General features: G+C 40.0%; 1 pseudogene; it reads left to right on the top strand.

Annotated features, from left to right (window-relative positions):
* The first annotated feature begins 4,605 nt into the window (after nucleotides 1–4,605).
* Nucleotides 4,606–4,722, top strand: LOC145408575 (5S ribosomal RNA; annotated as a pseudogene).
* The last annotated feature ends 12,123 nt before the right edge of the window (nucleotides 4,723–16,845 follow it).

Genomic DNA, 16,845 nt, shown 5'->3' with positions numbered 1-16,845 from the left:
TAAAAGGAGGAGGAGGAAGGGAAGGTAGAAGAGGAGAGGAAGGGGTAGAAGATGAGGAAGAGAAGTTGTAGCAGTAGAAGACTATAATGAAAATGGTGGAGGAAGTGGAACAGAAGAGGGGGGGGGAGGGGGAGATGAAGAGGAAAGGGTGAGTAGATGAGGAGAGAGAAGGGGGATAGAAAGGAGAGGAAGAGGACAGAAAGGGGGAGTGGAAGAGGGGATACAGAATGGGGGAGGGGTAGAAGAGAAGGAAGAAAGGGGGTGGGGTAGAAGAGGAAGGAGTATAACAGGAGAGAAATGGATAGAAGGGGAGGTGGAAGAGGAGGACAGAAAGGGGGAGTGGAAGGAGGGGTAGAAAAGGAGAGGAAGAGGGGGTAGAAGAGAAGAAAGGTGGGGGGTAGAAGAAGAGGAAGGAAGGAGTATAAGAGGAAGAGGGAAGAAGAGGAGAGGAAGGGGTACAAGATGAGGAAGAGAAGTTGGAGCAAAAAATTATAACAAATGGTGGAGGAAGTGGAAGGGAAAGGGTGGGGGCACAAAAGAAGGAAGGGTGGAAGATAAGGGAGGTAAGAATGGGGGAGTAGAAAAGAAGGGGGGGGGGGAATCAAGAGTAAAGAATTGGGGAGTAGAAGAGAAGAGGGGAAGATGAGGAGACAATGGGGGGAGGGGTAGAAGAGATGAGGGAGGTTAGAAGAGGAAAGGAAGGGGGGGGGGAGAGGAAGATGGGGTAGGAAAATGAAGGTGGAGAGGAGACAGAGAGGGGAGGAGGAGAAAGGGAGGTGCAAGAGAAAATCAAAGTGTGAAAAATGAGAAAGAAGAACATGGGGGGGGGGGAATGTGGGATAGGGAAGATGGGGTAGGAAAAGAATGGAGGAAAGTAGGGGGAAGAGGAGAAAGGGAGGTGCAAGAGAAAATGAAAGGGTGGAAAAAGGAAGAAGAGGGTGGAGGAAGAGGAGGAGGATGTGGAAGACAGAAAACGAGGAAGAGACAGGATAATCAAAAGAAGACAGAAGAGGAAGAACAGTACAGGGAAGAGAAATGGAGGAAGTGGTAGGGGTTGAGGCAAAGGGAGGAGGAGAGGAGAGGAAGCTGAATATAAGGAAAAGGAAAGGAAAGAGGAAAAATAGGAAAGTAACAGGAAGGGGCAGATGAGAAACGGAAGGTGGAAGAAGAGAGAAAAGGAAAAAAGAATGAAGACATGGTGAGAGAGGATGGAGGAAATGAGGAGGGATGGGAGGAAGGGTAAGAGAGGGAGTATAAGAGGAAGAGGAGAAGAGGTAGATAAGATGAGAGAGAGCAGAAAGGGAAGATCAGAAGGTAGTAGTAGAAATGACAGGAAAAAGAGTAAAGATGGAGGGGCAGAGTGAGAGGAGAGGGATGGGAGGAGGAAAGTTGGAGGAGCAGAAGAGGGTGAAGAAAATGGGTTAGGTGGAGGATGAGATGGAGAGAAAGGGGAAGAAAAGATGAAAAGCGTATGAAAGGAGGGGTGGAAGAGGAAAGAAAGAGAGCGAGGAGGAAGAGAGTAGAGTTAGGAAGGAGAGGAGATGGAAGAGGAGGAAGAACAGCAGACAGGAGTGGTAGATGAGCAGGAAAACAAGGAAGAACATGGAGGAGAGGAAGAGGGTGAAGAAGACAAGGGAGGAGAAGAAGAAAATGTAAGAGAAGGGAGATGAGATGGGAAGAACAGTATTAGAAGAGGAAGAAGATGAACAAAAGAAATTAGAAGAGGAAGAAGATGAACAAAAGAAATTAGAAGAGGAAGAAGATGAACAAAAGAAATTAGAAGAGGAAGGCAAAGAGGAGGGGGGGTGGAAGGTGAAGTGCAGACTGAGGGTGAGGAAAAGGAACAAAGATGAGGAGGTGGAAAATGGTAGTAGGAGAGGAAGAGGGAGATGATGAAAAGAAGAGAAATTAGGAGGACGACAAAGAGAAGGAGGAGAAGTGGAGACTGAGGGTGAGGAAAGAGAAGATGAGGATGAGGAAAAATGGAAAGGAGACGGAAAAATGGAAAGGAGAAGGAAGAATGGGGAGGAAGACAAGGGAGTGGAGGATGAGGGTAGGAAGCATTATAGATCAAATACATAACAAAAGGACAAACAATAATAAAATACAAACAAAATCTCTTAAACCGAGGTACAATGCCCACTTTTTTTTTTTTTTTTTTTTTTTTTTTTTTTTTTTTTTTGAGAAGTGATTATGCTTTACAGTAATTGTTTGGCTTTAAATCACTAATATGGAATTACAAAATACTCTTTGAAAATCAGGGGCAACTTTAACTATACTGTATATCATTAACTGTTTTCTGCTGGCTATTATTATTAAATATAAAGACAGCATTTGTTTTTTTAATAAGAAAATAAACTTTCATATCTTCACTATATTATCAATACTACCACTATCATTAATACTATCAATACCACCATTAGCATTCTCTTCATGTTATTATTACTCTAAATTATTCACATTCTGCATCAGTGTGGAAATGCAGAAACATCTGATTAAAGTGTGAAGCAATTGTTGTTGTTTATTACTAATGATCCTATTTAATGTGAGATGTCAGGGTGGAAACTGTGAAACTTGCCCTTAGAGTAAACTGTGGAATCACATAGAAACTTATGTCCATGACTGTTAGAAAAAAAGATAAAAACCAGAGATTTCAGTAAACTTATTTTACAAGCTTTCACCTAACATATTTTTCACAACAAAACTGCTGGCCAAATTATGAACAATATTCACATAATATATACACTTCGTAATTATGCTGTAAAGATGTGCCGTGATGGACTGAGGTTGGAAACTTACCAACACTTGGATCAATTTTCACCTAATACAGTAGTTTTTATACATATTTCTTCATTGTTAAGTAAGGAATTACTCTTTATGAGTCAAGATACTTTTTGTTGGCATTTTACACGAGTAAATTTAAAAAATACAATTGTAATAATGTGCAGAAAGTCCCTCAAAGCTTTAAATGAATGCGTTAAAACATTTTATCCTATGTATGTATTACGAGGTGCCCCAATGACACTGAGACTGCAAGAGCAGTTCAACACTTGACAATACAAGTGACCTATATGCACATCAGTGCTGTTCAGTTAGTTAGTCTTTGTTCTATTAAATCCTATCACCATCACTTTTAACTCTTATTCTTCACAACCTGCCTCTTCCTCTTTTCATCAGTAACAGTACTGTCATATGCAGATGACCAAGCAGGACTTGCAACACCCACACTAAATAAACGGCAGCCTATGTCAAACAGTACCAACAGTTACTCAAACACTAACACACATATACTATAATGACTGCTGCACCACCTAAACAATCACTATTTTCACTCCTGATAAAATTCTCAAATGCACCTAAAGTCTTCCTTTTCAATCACTCCTAATCTAGACATCTCAAATCTTGGACTTAGTTTGGATACCCACACCTTTTAACCTACAAGCATCAGTATAAAGGCTTAAAGACACTAAGAGTCACTACCTCTGGATGACACAAGCAGGGGTCCTCTACACACCAATCCAAAAGTGTTAACATCCTAAAGCACCACCACACCACAACAAGACCTCCACATGACTAAATGAGACTTCTCCCATTATAACATTAGGTACCTCTTTTCTAGTCAAACAACTTCAACTAGGCTTGAAATTACTCTTTCTTCCTCTCTAATACCAAGCGGAAACTAGAGGTGATAACATGTGATAGTTATGAAGTGTTACAGAGGGGATATAGAGCAATAGTAATTTAATATTCTTACACGGAGCCATGGAAAACAAGTTTCATAGGGATTAAAATTTCAGCCTTGTCAAAGTAAAAACCTCAGAATACATGATATTCTAAATGCTGACTCTAACAGATCACTGCCCCATAAACGTATCACATACATTCAAAGAAAATCGAGACAGGGAAACAAATAATGACTATAGCATGAATGGAACTGTGTTGTGAAATGAATGCATTATCATTCCAAATTACAGTCAATTGACCCCACCCTGCCAATGGCAGTGGATGCCAACCATTTTTTTTTTTTTTTTTATGGACTACATATTCCGTTTTTATTAAATATTTCTTAATGTACTTAGGTATTACCTAGCCACACATACCATCACAGTCAACAAACTCTACATACGTCCCTACACTATATCCTGCCTCCTCCACCAACACAACTCATTTTTTTCCCTACCTATATGACCTCCATCCAAGAGGAACTGTTATGAATAGCATAGCTAAAACATCAAAACAGGTCATTTGCCCCAAGCACCTATCAATGGCTGTGGTGGTCAGCCATCATTTTTTTTTTTTCCACACTGCACACAGCTAACAACAAACTACCCACAAACTGCCACCCAAAATCTCGAAGCAAAACAGCACCCCCTAGAAATAATCCTACTCAGAAAGGCAGGAGTACACTTACGAGCCTTATTGGACACCCCCCCACACACACACACACACAAAAAAAAAAAAAAAAAAAAAAAATGCAACATCCATCCAAAGTATTGATTGGAACTGTATGTTGAAAAACAGTTTTTATTTTAAAATACGGTTCATTGGTCCTACACTACCAATGGCTGTGATTGCCATCCATTTTATTATTATTATTTTTTAAATGCCAACGGCCATACCATGTTGAGTACACCGCTTCCCGTCCGATCAGCGAAGTTAAGCAACGTTGGGTCTGGTTAGTACTCGGATGGGTGACCGCCTGGGAACACCAGATGTGTGTCAAGTGGGGTTGGTGGAGGATTAGTGCCCCTCCCTGTAAAACAATTAACTCTGAGCCCTTGGCCACCCCGTTTGGGATACATGGCATCTGGCAATGAATGAATGAATGATTTTTTTAATATTACATCCTGTATGGTCATTACCTAGTCACTATGATCATCTACAACTTCCAACATTACACACAGTACCTCAACATCTCTAGCTACCCATTATAACACTTCAGTTTCCCCCTTACCAACCTAAACAACCTCCATCCAAAAAAGAACTGTGTTGTGAAAAGCATACGATATCACTTTGAAACACAGGTCACTGGCCCCAACCATTAGCCAATGGCTGTGATCATCAACCATTTAACTGCAAACAGCCACTACAGTAATCCAAAATCTCCATCCAAACAGCATCGTAAACCACCATCAGACATCCACTGTTCAGAAAATACCCTTCCCAGAGACATGAGGACACCAAGCAGGACTGCAAAGCAGTCATTATCCTTCCTTGTTACAATACCAACACAAAATACAACTCATAATCCACTGCAATGCAGTTCCTCACACCACAACACACTTGCTCACCTTATGCACCCCACTATCACAACACAGACAACCTTTCAATATGACCATAAAAAAGACCTCAGGGAGTAACATGTTGAATTGGCCAGGGTTCCTACAGTGCACCGGGTTCACATCCAGATGAATCTGTGGTTGCAACAATAACAGCAGCAGCAGCAACAAAAACCCTACTTCACACACACAATCTTCAGCAAGCATGGGGTTATCGCACATCCTTGTCTCACTCTGACATTAAACAATTCATCTATGAAATCCTAGACAAGCTTGTCATTATAAACTTAATAACACTCAGTGGCTTTCTATTCATATGTAAAACCTATCATAATCCTTTAATATTCACAGTCATATATTTTCTCCTGGTCCATGAATGACGTAGCTTACAATCCTGTTCACAAGCCTTCACTATATCTCAATGCACATATTTTATTCACACATCTAGCTACCATTCATAAAACCAACTTGTTCATCACTCATCAGGTATTCAGATACATTCCTCATTTCTGTTATTATTCTAAACACCTTTCCTAAACACAGATGCAGGACAACCAAGGGACTCTCAATCCAGAAAAACACGAACACGCAGACAACCACCACACCACAACAAGACCTCCACACACACTTATAAGGCTGCCTCTTTCCCCTAGCCTCACTATGTACCTCTTCACAATAAACTAGTTTATTTTTCTCTGACAGAACTGGACCAATCCCATGAAACATTGTGAAACTAAGTTATGAGACAGGAGTCTCCTTGGTTACTAGTTAAACTGACCCTCCAGTCTGGCTTCAATTTGTCAGAGGAAAATTAAAGTACTACAGCCATACAAACGACCAAGGAAGTTGTACTAGACCTATCATTTGACCACTGCCAAATTAATTAAAAAGTTACTTCCACTTCCATCCAAATAAAACGTGCAACCATTTTTGTTTTATTTCTCCTTTTTTTCTGTTTATAATTTATCCTGTACATACTACCTAGCCACTACAGCCATTCAAAGCCTATAACACTACATGCACTGCCTCAACGACATCCCTCTTCCTCCTCTAACTAACACTATATTTTCCTCCTCTTCCTCTACTCAACACGACACCTCTCTCTTCCTCCTCTACCCAGCACTACACTTCCCTCTTCCTTCTCTACCCACCAGCACCACACTTGCCTCTTCTTCCTCTACCCAGCACTACACTTGCCTCTTCCTCTACCCAGCACTACACTTCCCTCTTCTTCCTTTACCTGGCACTACACTTCCCTCTTCTTCCTCTACCCAGCACTACAGTTCTCTCTTCTTCCTCTACCTAACATAACACCTTACACAATTTGTTTTCCCTATCTAAACGACCTCAATCCTAAAAGGACTCTGTTCTGAAAAGCATATATATATATATATATATATATATATATATATATATATATATATATATATATATATCATACTGCTGAGTGGCTAAAACAAGTCTTGTGCATACTATATGAGGAGGAATCTCTCTTTTAATGCAAAGAAGTAACTGAAGTCCAGAAGCCTGGATGATTGTTCCCTCCAAGAAAAAAATAAATAAAAGAGCCAAATTCAAGATCTGCTCATTTTGGGATGCCAGGGCAAACTGCCTTAAAACTGAAGATTTAGAGTGATAATTTTCAGGACATCAAGCTTGTAATATTGTAAACACCTTTATGATATTATTCACACTAATACATTTTATGATGCAATACTCTAAAAGCCTGACCTTCCATTTTTGTAGTGGCATACATCTTCCAGTAAATGGTAACCACTCTTTCTAAACAGTATATAATTTCTCTCTGATCTGATATGGCATCCTAAATAAATGTTAATGCTGTGAAATGTGGTATTGCCATAAGCTGGTCCTGGCAGAGCTCCAGCAGTGGGATGTTTTGTGAAACAGGTTCCTGAATAACAAACTTGGTCTTATGATCCAATTGTTTCGTGGCATTCAGTGTCAAGGCAATTTGTATGCACTAACTCCAGGGCTATATAAATCCATTCTGTCACTTCTTATTACTCTTCTTTCCTTTTCTGGTGGCTTTACATTAAGTGACAAGCCTAAAGGTTTCTTGTAAGCCAGGAATCCATTTACAATTCTGAGTGGTAACCATATAACCCAACCATATGTGTTCCCCTTGGGTGTGTGGCAGGGGGTTAGTGCCCCTCCCCGTAAAATAACCAACTCAAGACAAATGACCACTCCTTATGGAATCATGGTGTCTGGCAATAGACAGATGGACTATGTACACCATATTTAGCTGTGGTAAGAACTGTTTCCCTATAATGAGAAACAGTATTCATATGTAATACTGTTCTTGTACAATAACACTAAGGTCTAAGAGGTGGGTGAGATCATGTACTGTATATCAACCCTCCTGAGATATCACTCATTACAGTTTGACTTTTGGGAACACTGACCCCCTCCTACACAGACACTTGTTTTAGCTGCTGTGTATAGTCACTATCCAGCACCTACACCCATTCAAGACCTACACTGGTGCTTCAAAAACATCTGTTCTCATCCTACACCCAGCACTAAGTTTCACAAAGATATATTTGATACTTTTTTTTTCTCCCCCCCTAAAACAGCCCCCATTCCAAAGGAATTGTGTGGTGAAAATATATGGAATTTCACAGTGCAGATCATCAGCTCTGACCACCTGCACTATTCACAGTCCGCCGATGGCTGTGGCTATCAACTTTTTTTTTTTTTTAAATATACAGTACTTTATTATTTCAGACTGTACACAGCTACTACCTATACACACAAGGCCACTACAGCCATCAAAAAATCTCCAGCCAAACAGGAACCTTCAAAAACCATCACCAGACACCAACCCTTCAAAATCAACCCTACCCAGAGAAACATGAATACACCTAATCTCTCTCTCTCTCTTTACTCTAACTTCGTCTAAAAGTGCCTTGAGCTCACTCATGGATGCTAAGTTGTAAGAATACAGTATATAAGCACTAAAATGTGATGCTGGTTATGAAGAAATCCTATGGAAAGGATGTAATAAAAACCCACACTACACAAAGTGCTTCAAAAACATCTGTACTCATCCAATACCCAACACTAAATTTCACAGATACCTATTTTTTTTCTACTAAACGGCCCCCATTCCAACGGAACTGTGCTCTGAAAAGCACATGGAATTTCACAGTACAGGTCACCGGCTCCAACCATGTGCATTACCGGTAGCCTAACTGCAGTCCGCCAGTGGCTGTGGCCGTCATCCACTTTTTTTTTTTTTTTTTTTTTTCCAGATGGTACATAGCTACTACCTAGATAAACATGGCCACTACAACCACACAACAGAAGCCTTCAAAAACCATCATGAGACATCCACCCTTCAGACACAACCATACCCAGAGACACCTATACTCTCTCTCTTTACTCTAACTTGGTTTAAAAATGGCTTATGCTTTCTCATGAATGCTGAATTGAAAGAATACAGTAAAAATGTATTAAAATATGATGCCTGTCACGATGACAAGCTATGGAAAGATGGTAGGTCTGTAATATTTTGTTTCTGTCAGTGGGAAATGTTAAAAAAAAAAAAAAAAAAAAAAAAAAAAAACATGAAAATTTGTGCCAAGTTAGAGTGAAATGAGTAAAACTTCAACTTAGTCATTTCTCTACTCAGTGCTAACACAATATACAACTCATGGACAATACACTATGCCCACAGTGAAATGCCTCCTCTCACACCACAACACACTCACATTTACCACAGCGTAATGTCTCATCCCACACCACACACATGCACCACACACACTATCACACCACACTACCACAAAACACTCACCACATGTACCACAGTGTAATGCCTTCTCCCATGCCACACCACACTCACCACACTATCACAACAGACTATCCTTCAACATACATGTTTGGGGCTGCCAGGATTTCTGTAGACAGTCAGCCAAGTGGGATTACAATCCAAGATTTACTAATACACAGCAAATATTCTTCAAAACAGCATAATCTTGATCTAATAGATTTTATCATCTATTGACAAAGGAATTTATCATGAGAATTAATTTTGTCTGCTTGAAGGGAAGGTGGGGGGAAAAACTGTCAATACTGGTGATGGGAGGGTCAGAGGCCTGTAATGATTTTTAGCACTACGACAACAGGGTCTCTTTCCCAATTTCTCTCTCTCCTGATAGAAATATTTGAGGTGGGAGCAAAGAACAAAGAGTGAACTGGCATTAAGGGGGGAACTATCAGTACCATGCCAAGTGAAGTGGAAAATCATCATTATCATGAGCAGTTATTTTTCAATCATCATCATTTAACCATTTTCTTTCTTTTTCAAGCAGTCATTACCACCCTATTCATTTTTTTTTTTATACATAAGGATGAAATGTATTGGACCCATAAAGCAGAGGAAACCCAAAAGAGGGAGAAACTAGCCAACTGCAATCTCACTGAAATGACTCCAACACTCATTCACTCACCATTCAAATCACAGTATTTTACACACACACACACACACAAAACCATGGGGACATCACACATCCTTGCTCATTCCAACGCCAATATTAAATCACTGTCATTTACATATTTCTCTCCCTCTCTCTCTCTAGAATCATAAACCACCACAACCCAACCCAACAGACACCAGCATCATCAGAAACACCCCAAAAAATCCACAAAGAAAAAGCAACAAAGTACAAGCAATATCAACAGCATAGCCTACGAATAAGCATAATGATAATAATTCGAAAATTAATAAACAATTGGCTGTGATGTTATAGACCTTACAACTTAATACAACACAGACTGCCTAACTTAGTACTGCATAAAATAATCTGCTCAACATATAATATTGCTGATTTCTGAGATGCCATGAGTTAACTGACGACAGGGACCTGACAGGCAAGTTAGTTCTTGCACATGCTTAGGAAAATACGACAAATGACAATGTGATTTGAAACAGTATATCATAATACTTTTAGTCCACTGGGGCACCTTAGGATCTTTCCATATAGTTATAAAATTTATAGGGGTACCATATTACAATTCAACACATACATAACTATAGTCAGTTTATTTTCATCCGACAAGGCAACTTTTATAAATTCAGTACTATCTCACAAGCGTATACAATTCAGTGAATCTCTGTGATGAGTCTCCTTGGTTACTACTCAAATTAACTCTCCAGTCTGACTACATCTGGCCATAATCCAAGCTAAGAGGTCATGAATCTCTGTCAGGTGAAAGCAAACTGACTATAGACTACCTCAACAGAAATAAACAGGCACCATAAAACATGCCCATATAAATAAACATAGTCAGCCACAGGAAAAAATTATATATATAAATAACAAAAAAACATAACCAAATTAATGGAAAAAAATACAATGATCTCTGACCTAAATGAAGGGAATCAACTGGGGATGTTTAATGAAGGGAATCAACTCAGAATGATCATTATTCTTAGCTATACATGAAGGGACACAACTCAGGATGCTCATTAATCTTTGACAGATATGGACATTAACTAAGGATGCTTGCTAGTTTTTAATTTCTCATTGTTATCCATGCTTTTTTTTTTTTTTTTTTTTAAAGGCGACAAGAAACTGATGACTGCAAGAAAAAGTAATCAATACAGAGCCTAATTCAAGATCTGTTACTTCTGAAATTTCTGCACACATTGCATTTAAAAGACTGGAGGTCATAGGCAGGGGGAAAAACAGATTGAGAAAGACAACTTCATAGCTGACATTGCATTTAAAAGACTGGAGGTTATAGGCTGGAGGAAATACATATTGAGGAAGACAAATTCATAGTTTACCTGTTGCCAATTAAAATCTTCCAAACAAGGACAAGAGTACATATTTTTTTTTCAGCATATTTTTTCCTGTGGCAGGCTGTGCAGCAATAATAATGACATGGCAAATAACAATAATGCGAAAATAACACATCATTACAAGAAAATAGGTATACAAATATACCAACCAATATCAATACTTCAGTTAGGATAATAAATGCAAACACCTATTTTTATTGTTGGGTAAAAAAGCACTATGGCTTTTTGCAAAGTCCTTTTATCTGCCACATTTATTTATGATCTTTTGGGCTGATAATACCTGCTATTGTGGTCCCAGGCTCATTAAAACTACTATGAATCACATTCAATTATGGAGAAACGAAGTACTTGAATTTACTGAAAGAAAAGAGGCACTATGAGCTTTTGGATGAGAGTTAAGCAATTATCCACACAACACATATTATCCTCTAATAATCTGTTTGAGACGTGTGTGTGCATCTTTCATCAGTCTACTTTAAAAAATGACATGTATATAGCCTTAGCAAAATTTCTCAGTTCATTTAGCTACATCTCTTTCAACAAGCCAGATGATCAGCACACACAGATAAGCTACAAACAACAGACACAGTTTTACTTAGTCAAGAAGCAAATACTGTCTAGGCAAAAATGCTGTTATTGATGCTATATTGGTTCAGAGAAGTGGTTTGGTTACAGCACTACTACAGAGGAATACAGGACCACAGCAACAGCAGCCCACAATTTACTAATACGCAATACAGGGCTGCCCATATATCTGGTGTGTTGTCGGCTCAGTCTGCTGGTATCAGCACGCATGTATTCTGATGACTTTATTCAGTTATGCTCTGCTTATTGAGGATTAAATTATTGTACCACCTTTCCTTTGTAAATGCTAGCTGAAACAAGACTAAAATGGTGTTAGTCAAGAAGTGCTATGGTAAGGATGTAGGGCCACAGTGCAATCTTATTCTGCCAGTGAGGTGTGGGAAATGAATCTGCATAAGGACAAAAATCTCATGTCTCCTTGTGTCATGTCTGCGTGTGTCACACCTCTGTGTCATGCTTTTGTCATGTCTTTGTATACCGGTATCATGTCTCCTTGTGTCGTGTTTTTGTGTGTCATGTTTTTGTGTGCCATGTATTTGTGGCTGTTCAGTTGTATATGGATGGGGCTACAAGAGAGATAATATGTGCTGATGTGAATATACTGGAGTGTCTAATGAAAGAGGGTAAGGTGTGGAAACTTCCAGAACTGTTGCTTACTGATGCTCCTGAATTGTTCAGTAAAGATGAATGTGATCTGCATGGCTTGATGAATACGTTTGGGGGTGTATGTTGGATACGGAATTTAAAAGGGGATGTATATGTGAGTAAAGTTATGGTCTTTGAGGGAAATGAAGTCACAGCATACACATTAAGACTGGATGGAAATGGGGAATGAGAGTGCATCCAAGTACTTGAGTAGTGTGATGAGAGGATGGAAGTGCTTGAAAGGGTACTGCAGGGTAGAAAGGACGCTGGATCATTGAAAGCTGTGGCAAGGAACAGGGAAGTGAGCATGGAAGTGAAGTTTGGACCCTGCTGGAAGGACACAAGTCATGAGTGAGGGCAGTGGAAATGAAGTGAGGAGTGTGTTGAGTTTTATGAACAGACAGAAAGACAAATGAGGAAGCAAAAAAGTGCTACGGTACTGTTAGGAGAAATATCCTGAGACAGTCTGGTTATGTAGAGAGGATGCAGAATGAAAGGGTGACTAGAAGTGTATGTGAGTGAGGTGGTATAGGAGAGATCAATGATGAGACTGAAGGCCAGAGTGGAGAGATTTATGAGGGAGGGGGGTGGAAGTGAGCATGGAAGTGAAGCCTGGATCCTGTTGGAAGGACACAAGAGTGAGAGCAGTGGAAATGAAGTGAGGAGTGTGTTGAGTTTTATGAACAGACAGACAAATGAGGAAGATGTAAAGAAATGCTGTGGTGCTATTAGGAAAAATAATTTGAGAGAGTTTGGCCATGTTGAGAGGATAGAGAATGAGAGACTAACTAGAAGTGTGTATGTGAGTGAGGTGAAGGGGGAAAGGAGGAGGAGGGGGAGACTAAGGCTGACGTCGAGAATGGAGTGGAGCGATACAAGGGAGGGGGTGTGTCAGTTGGAGAGGACAGTCAAATGGCAGAAGACAATGATGTGGAGTTAATCTGTCTGAGGCCACCCTTTGTGGCCATGATTTTCCTTATGCAATTGAGGTGTCTGGCAATAGATAAATGAAAGAGTGGGCAAAAATATCTGCTTACAAAAATGAGTGAAATTTATGCAATTACTGGAAGCAAATGCAAGAGATATTTGATTACTTGATAAAAAATAATGCAAACAATGGATGCAAACAAGCAATCACTATAAAGTAAGGAAAGGTTATGGGACACAGAAAATAGTGCAGGGTAGAGGTGGTAAATGCGGACTGAGCCTTCACCACATCAATCATTATAATTATCCTAATATAATAACCAACACGTGCCGTTATTATTATACTCATCACTTTAATCATAATCATCATCCTAACTTCTTGCCACCCAAGGATGGGGTAAGGTATGGCTTAAGAAGCAAGGAACACATGGAATTGGACATGTTATATATGAACCACCCTGTATTTCTTAGCATCTGTGGCATATAACCAGGACTTACCGCATCTGTTTGTGATGTACAGGCATGTGCAAAAGTATGCCAACAATACTCTGCCAGCACTAGCCTGTATTTCATATTTATCACTCTTCCCCAAATGACAAGCAGTTAACATCCTTCTCCAACTTGTTTTCCTGATGCTTGGAACAGACACCTTCATATGGTAATGATCAGATACTGAAGCTGTCAGGTTAAACTAACAGCCTTCAGTTCCTTTACGATCCCCCTAAAGAAGAATGATGGACTATGAAAGAACAGTGTGCACTCCTTACGACATAAAATATTTCAAACAACACCTTCCATTCCTACAGCCAGCAGAGATGTGTCTACATACTTTTGCTCATGCTCAGGACAGGAGTCTTGCAAAACATTTCATAGCCTATGGCAGTATACGGCTGGCCAGTTGTCTATAACCTTAGCCTAGTCGCTTTACTCGAATTGGGGAAGATGTCTTCTTTCAGAGCTGACAGCAGGCGGTAAAGAAACTGGTTGTTTGATATGGCTACTAATTAAAGTGGACATCTCATGACTACACTGAATGACAAGTCAAGTGGCTTCTTGTTACCCAAGATATAAGTTACTACACTTAGTGGTAACATACAACTACGCAGACACATGGTGGTATAAGGAGTTACGGCACTCCCATAACAAATGACATCAGTCAGTAGCTAGACCCAGGTCTCTTGCAAAAAAGGGAGACAAAAAATTGGTGAATGAATGGGTGGTTGTGAATGTGTGGTCCAGCATCTCATAGATGTGAACAAAGTGTGCAACGTCTGGCTTGCAATATCCACTTAAGAGCGTATGCCCAATCCTTGAAGCATTGCCTAGGCCATAAAAAATAAAAAACAAAACAACCATGAACACAACCCCCTCATAGAGCATTCCGCCCCCTTACTGCACAGCCACAACGTGGTTATCGCAAGCAAGGGCTGTGTGCATGTTTACTTATATAATCATCCACCTGTGTGCCACTTATCCTTCCAACATCTGCAACGAGGACCCCTTCTCTTGTAAGCCCCAAAAGCCCCCATATACCCATGTTGGAACCGATATATATCATGACACACAGTGGTGGGTTGTGTGTGCTGTAAAAGTGAGTTACCCAACTTCCCAGTCAATCCCCAATCCCCTAAAACCCCACTAGTAGCAAAGGGACTTGGGGCCACGCTACACAACAGTAAAATGGCAACTAATTCAGCACAAAGATTTTAAAATTAATTTTACTGCCAGCATAAAACTTTAATCTCCTCAGTCTGATTTGGCGCATATTTTTTAAAGTGTACCGGTACTTAGCATTCCAACTTCCACACAGGGGAATCGATAAGGCTGAGGTTCATAAACAACGAGTAATGCCGACACTGCAGGGTCGACTGGTGTGGGTGATTGAAACAGACACCACAGCAACAATATACACGAGTATCTGAAACAACACAGGCTATAAAACTCTGTCCACTGTGCATCAATTACAATACAAACATCATAATAATAAATCAGTCAATAATCATATGCATAATTCACTGGGGTGTCTTTTAGGTGGCTCAGGAGGCTTGATAGGAAATCACGTTAGGAAATCACCCCAGCCACAAAGAAGACAAGCCACTTTCTCTGAACTAACGCCAGCCATTGTTCAACTGAGAGAAATACTGTACTAACAGTCAAAGGAATTAAAAATAACATGAGGAAATAACAAAATTCTTGCAGTGTATCTATCTAGCTAACATTTACTGCAATCTCTCTATTTTTCTACATGTATCTGTGTAATGTTTATCTATCTGTGTACTTGTCTATCTATCAACTTGAAATAATGCTGAGCTGTGGCAACAGCTTAGCAAGGAGACATGCTAATCATGAAGATGTGCAATGGCAAGGTTTCAAAATTATCTGCTACTGGTAGACCTGCAGAATTTACTTTCTGTACTCTTGTTACTCTATCCTGGCATAAAATAAGCATCTCAGCAATCGTTTATCAAGTAGAATGCTAGTCATGAATAAGTGCAATGGGATGGATGTTGACCTGTAGTATTGTTATTCTACCCCTGAGATACATGAAAAAAGCTGGTGAATGGTCAAATCCTGGGCCAAGTTAAGGTGCAAGAACTATGATGACTGAGAACAGACTAATATAAATAAGTTAAAAATAAAGATCATTATTATCCTTAGACCCCCAAGCACCACTCTCAGTTGAATAAAACCATCTGGTGTTAGTTGGAAAACCATATGGTGTTAGTTGGAATAGACAGTTGCTCTCCCACTTACAAACATCTAAGCTACGAACTATTGTTGTTGAAATTAAAGACTTACCAGCTTGAGATTTCATTAGGCTTTGTGGCTGCCAGCCTGATATCACCAGGGATTGACTCCTGGCACTGCATCATCCTATCCTATCATCAATCATCGTTGTCGTTGGCATCGTCGTTGATTGGCAAGTAAAATCAGAACCTAGATTAAGTTAACTGGCCTTGTATACCCTAGTGGTGGAATGATCTAGTTATGAAGCCTAGCACTGCCACTAATCATAATTATCATCATTAGGCATTATCATCATCAGTCCTAACTCCTTTTCCCACCCAATGATGGGGTGGGGAATTCTCTATTAAAATATTGTAAGTAGGGGAGCAACTGTTATACTCTGTCCATCTCAACTTGGCTTAAATGTGATCTAGAAAGTATACAGAACCACAGTATTGCTATTCTTGTCTTACTCTGCTTCTGGGCGATGAAACTGGAATACCAAGGACAAAACTCTCCGCCAAGTCAAGGTCAACGAACCAAAAAATTTCTAACTCACATTTCAGGAGAGTGGCAGTAGCTGTAGTTGTAGTAGTAGTAAAGGTAGGAGGTGGAGTTGAGGACTGACGGCCTCAGGGAACCTCTGGGAACCTCTTCGTGGCGACCAGAGGTATTTCCCCAGAGGTTATAGGCCATTGTATGTGAGATAACACTGAAACACTGAACCATCACCAACCCCACTGACAGCAGCAGCACAACACAGCAGTAGCAGGAACAGCACACAGCAGTAGGAACAGAACACAGCAGCAGGAACACCATCAAACACAGCAGTACGAGTGGCACAGTGGGCCCTGA

This window comes from Coenobita brevimanus, chromosome 77, assembly GCF_032717465.1.
Source record: "Coenobita brevimanus isolate Jiangsu-jjx chromosome 77, ASM3271746v2, whole genome shotgun sequence".
Lineage (NCBI taxonomy): Eukaryota > Metazoa > Arthropoda > Malacostraca > Decapoda > Coenobitidae > Coenobita > Coenobita brevimanus.
Note: the sequence above shows the minus strand (reverse complement) of the source record. Positions and strands in the feature narration are given on the sequence as shown.